General features: G+C 34.1%; 1 long non-coding RNA gene across 1 annotated transcript in view; it reads right to left on the bottom strand.

Moving 5' to 3' along the window:
* The window catches only part of LOC125504229, a 9,357-nt gene extending 4,896 nt beyond the window's left edge, over window positions 1-4,461 (bottom strand). The window contains exons 1-2 of the long non-coding RNA XR_007281352.1: window positions 4,233-4,461; window positions 4,111-4,174 (exon numbers count right to left, since the gene is read on the bottom strand). This is a non-coding gene — a long non-coding RNA (uncharacterized LOC125504229). The remainder of the gene's footprint in view (window positions 1-4,110; window positions 4,175-4,232) is intronic.
* Window positions 4,462-5,346: the final 885 nt, after the last annotated feature.

The raw sequence follows: 5,346 nt of genomic DNA, 5'->3' as shown, positions 1-5,346 counted from the left end.
CTTCAAAAGAGTTAGACAAAACTAACAATATGACAGTAACCCGTTTTATTCAATCATCGTTATCAGAATTTTTCTTGCCAAATGCAATCCCAGCAGAAAAGTTTTTGGTGTTTTTGTCTGATGCAGCACCTTATATGGTAAAAGTGGGCCAAAACTTAAAAATATTTTATCCTAGTATGGTGCATGTCACTTGTCTTCTACATGGAATAAACAGAGTTGCAGAAACGATCAGAACTGAATATCCGTTGGTAAATAAACTAATTTCAAATGTAAAAAAAGTATTTTTAAAGGCACCTCTAAGAGTGCAGCTATATAAGAAGCGATTGCCAGGCGTAAGTTTACCTCCGGAACCAGTAATTACCCGGTGGGGAACATGGATTAAAGCCGCGATATTCTACGCAGAACATTTCGAAGCTATTAAGGAATTAATTTTAGATGTAGAGGACAACTCGCAGTGTGTAGTGCAAAGTCAATTAATGGTGAAAAATGCGGATGTAGCCAAGCAACTTGTTTTAATTAAAATTAATTTTAGTTTTATACCAGATATAATAGTTTTATTAGAAAGTAGGAATTTAAGTTTAAGTGAAGCTATGATCTTAATTTTGAGTGTTGTATACCTCGAGCGAGTCCTAAAAGAGCGGCATATAAGCTGTGGGGTAATTGGTAATTGATGACTTCTGTCCGTCTACACTAAGTTTCGAATATGACCAGACAATATTTGCCTAAGATTCGGTGGCGTGCGGTAAAATTTGAAGGATGGAAAGCTATTTTAATACACTTTACCAACGACCAATACTTATAGTGATACAAGACACACTATCAACCCCCTAAATATGATACATTTCACTCCTTCTACATTTTACGACATATTATTAATCGCCAAACAATATTGATAAATTGGCAAAATAAAACTCAGTTGTTACTAAATACCTCTTTATAAAATGTTAAGCAAAACTTTAACACTCCTAAATATTATACAAATAGCTGAAAGCCGCTACGAACTAGAGATGAGATAAAGCGTGATTTTGAAATCACTGAATGTGAATGTGATTTCACTTGTGGTTGCCGTTTTTTATGCTCAACGATCAGTAGCGCTATAAGGTGAGGCATTTGTGCGTCACTTGCAGAAACAATTTTAAAACATTTGTAATTAATATTTTTTAAATATTTAGGTAGGTACACAACAACTAATATTTTATACTTAAAATACAAATAATTTTAAGTACCCTGAAAAAAATAACAGTCTCTGCAATTAGCGCCTGGCTACACATTCTGTAAACCCATGTACACTGAAAGCCAATAAATGAAGATATTCGTTATAAATGAAGCTGCAGACGTTAATGTCTTGGCCATTGCAAGCCAGAGTCCACAGATTTCAATTAGAGAGATCGCTGCAGAATCCGGGACTTCCCAAAGCACCGTAATGAAAGTTTATAAAAAACACAAACTGCATCCGTATAAATTATCACTATCCCAAACTTTATATCTAGCCGATGAGGACCTTTGCGTGAATTTCTGTACATGGTTCCGAAACAAATGATGCCAACATGACATGCAATTCCCTTATAAAATATTGTGGACCGACAAAACTCGATATGCAAATTGTGTTATGTTTAATCGATAATGGACATCATTGGATCATCTTTGGAATTAAACAAATCGACACCACGTTGAGCAAAAGAGACCACAAATTAAATTTGAGTTTAACGTTTGGAGCGGAATGATAGATTCAAAAATTATTAGAGCATTTATTTTTGAAGGCACCTTAAATGGGAGCTGATGCACCAAAAGCATTGAAGATACCGAATCTTCAATGATTTTGGAATAACCTGGATTTTATGTTGGACGACTTGGATTTGGAAACATGGCGTAATGATGTGCAATGGTTTCAACTTGATGGCGCTCCTCCACATAATTTTTCCCAAGTGCGGAATCCCCTGGACGTAACATTTGCTGAAACTTGGATTGGACGAAACGGCCCTATTTTATGGCCACCTTGATCACCGGATCTTTCCCCTTCGGATTTCTTTTTGTGCGGAGCCGTAAAAACACAGTTTGCAAAAACAAATATTTCCATTTGAATGCACTAAAAAAAGCTGTTGTTAGAGCATTTAAAAATATTAATGGCCGGTCCGCAAAAAAAGCAACTTATTGCGTTTTAAAGCGTTGAAATATTTGCATTGATAATAATGGTGAATTTTTTGAAAATGTTTTCCAATAAAAGTTTAAGTTTGAAGAGTTAATTTTTTATTATCATTGGTATGATTTGATTTTTATATAAAAAATAATAAACACTTTAAATGAGCAGCCGTCTTAATTAAAATAAAGTTATTGCAAACTTTGACGCAGTTGACAAAATAAGTATTGAAACATACTGTTATTATTTGTTACTATGGAAACAATGCTGTATGTCTTATACTATTTTCCATGGCTAACCTGAATCAATTATGATGCATTACAGAAATCGTAATAAAATGCTCTATTCGGTAAAGCAATAATCAAGTCTGGCTGCCATTAAAAAAGAACTCAAGTTTGTGTCGAATGTCAAACATGACAGTTGTTTTGGAGAAATGTCTTATGGCCTTTTGTTTGGAATTCAGTTTCCTACAAGTTTTATATTCAATATTTTTTTATTTATTTTCCTGACTGCGTGTAACTGTTATTGTATTTTTTTTCCTAGGTTTCAGTCAAAATGTGAAATTTAAACAATAATTGTAGGTAATAAATGTAGACAATAATTCAAACAAATGTGAGGTTTCAAGACAACCAAGCCTAAAAAGAATCTATTGTTTCTCAATTATGGGTTTATGTTGAATTTTAAATCTGATGATGGCACTGTTGTCTCGCCAAAACGTTATATGAAATAAACGATATGAGCATTTTTATTTCATATTTTGACTGAAAGCCAAGAAAGAAAAAATATAATTAAATATTTAATGTTTTCTTGTCAAATTGATATCACCGGAGCTAGGAGTAATTTAACAATTTACCATAAATAAGTTTTTTCCAGATATATCTCGAGAGAGCTGTCAAATGTTAGAAAAATAAAAATTAATTTTCAGTAGAACATTTAAAACTACAATTATTTGTCCATTTGACCATTTTCGTAACTGCTCTAGTTCCGAAGATACCTGTACTAGTCATCGAAAAAAGCTCGCCCGGTATATCACTTTTCCAAAATTCAGTCGAAGAAGATGCTACTTGTGTCTCCAGAATCCCACAAACTGCAAAAGGAAACGTGAGATGAATGCGCACAGTGCGTATTTAATCCACACAAGTGCTTATACAGTCCTTATGAGCTCAGAACTCAACCCTTATATTTTTTCATGTGACCCCAAAAATTTTATGTGGAAACAGAGATGCAGCCAGAAATATTGCATATCGAAGCACGGACGGCGATGGACACGAGGAATGCGCCTACAGCCGCTGCAAGCTGTATGCTTATGACCAGTATGACAAAGATAAAACCTTTTGATATTGTCTATGCTCTTGAGGTTGTATAGCGCGTCATGCCTTACAATCTTTCTTCCTTCTTGCATTTAACGTCCTATGCTGCTTATTACTACCCTAGAGATTTGTGTGGTTTTGCCATTGCCTAATTTGTTATGGATGCTCGTTTTTTTTTAGTTATGTTACTATTTATGTTACGTTTTATTATAAAAATAATACCATAAACTAAGAAGACAATTTTTCAAAACTTTCGGTTGGTCGACTTCTAGGAAATTATAGGGAAAACAATGCTTTCCTTGCTTCCATGGACCGCACACCTGCTACGATTGGTACATGAAATTTCTGCCTCAAAGGTTATATCAACAATATAACAACTGGTGGTTAAAAAACAACATCTCCAAAATAAAATATATGGTAACAAATTGCAGTGCTCAGTTTCCTATCTTTGTATTGGACAATTAAACTATTAAACAGTACGATCAGTTAGTGCAAGTAGCTTGGAGTAATAATACATCCAAATGAGGGACTACGAAATGATCATGAAAACGCCACAGATAGAGACCATTGGATATTGGGGACGGGAAGACGGCGAACAGCTATAATATCCGAAATATATACTTTATATAGCGATTAATTGAATGCTGAAATTTGTAAACATACCTTCGTAGTCACGGCTCTCTTTGGTGGCATATTTAGAATTCGGACTGGCAAAAGCGTTGTTCACCTAAGTAGAAAAAATAAATAGGTTATTTTAAGAAAACGGTAAACTTTTGCTGTTTTACCAATTATTGCGAAGCTTTGGAGGAACGTCAATATATTAGCTCTTAGAAGATTTACTGTCTTCTAAAGCACTGCCTGAAGCTATTAGCAATTTTACACTATTCACAAGTAGGATTGGAAAGTTGCTGTTGAAATTCTGACCACAGTTCAAAGAGGTTATAGATTGGAAACTGCCATATATAGTGATGACACCTTTGAATATAAAACTAACAGGAATGAACATTCCGAACTACTCTTCAGAAAAAGGCAAATATTGATTTTTGATTCCTCGCGGCGTTGTCAATTGGCCTGAGTTTTAGTAAAAGGTGTTATTTTATTCTCATGAAGTGGTAAGGTATGTATGGGAGTGGGACTTGATGATTTTTCGAATCCATGCCACCATGATTCGGCAAATAGCCGTGACTTGGTTCTTTGGGAATTATAGCAGCTCAAATAAAATAGCATTTGTTGCATCTGCGCAGTGGAGTAGTGGACAAACAACATTTAAATGTGTACAGGCGCTATTTATGCTTTCCTGGTCTGGACATGTTTCGATATATTTTTATATCACAAATAACTAAAATATTTAATGGCCAATTGTAACTTAAGCGATGACCGAGATGAATTTTAGTGATTATGATGAATATAGAGGATAGGATGCATAGTGTAAAAAAATAAACGGGTGAAATGAATAAAACAATATCTATTTTGGCATACATATGTATGTGTAATATGTGTTTTGCATAACTATTGCTAAATGTTTGTGAGAAGAGAATAACGGTATAGACTTGCTAAGTAGTCCCATAATATCTGCAAATGTAAAATTTTGGGGTAAGGCTAGGGGAGCTTTGAAATGACCGATCATTTTTGCATGTTTTCCATAATTTGCATGTTTTCCATAATTTGCAAGGCAAACATGCTAGAGTCAAAAATTATCTGTTTAATCTTAAATCTCGAGTGGTATTTAAGGAGACTATTTCTTCAATTTAATTATTTTATATGCAAATATCCATGTTATAATTTTTTCCGCCCAAAAAGTCATCGTTTCCACATGTACAGGGTTATTGATTGAACTTTGGTCACCTCGTTTTTGCATCTAATTTGAAATTTAGCGAAAAACATTAAATATAAAAGATG

Source organism: Dendroctonus ponderosae, unplaced genomic scaffold, assembly GCF_020466585.1.
Source record: "Dendroctonus ponderosae isolate FM_Combo_2020 unplaced genomic scaffold, Dpon_F_20191213v2 Dpon_F_20191213_4, whole genome shotgun sequence".
NCBI classification, from domain to species: Eukaryota; Metazoa; Arthropoda; class Insecta; order Coleoptera; family Curculionidae; genus Dendroctonus; species Dendroctonus ponderosae.
This window is presented reverse-complemented; position numbering and strand designations above follow the sequence as displayed.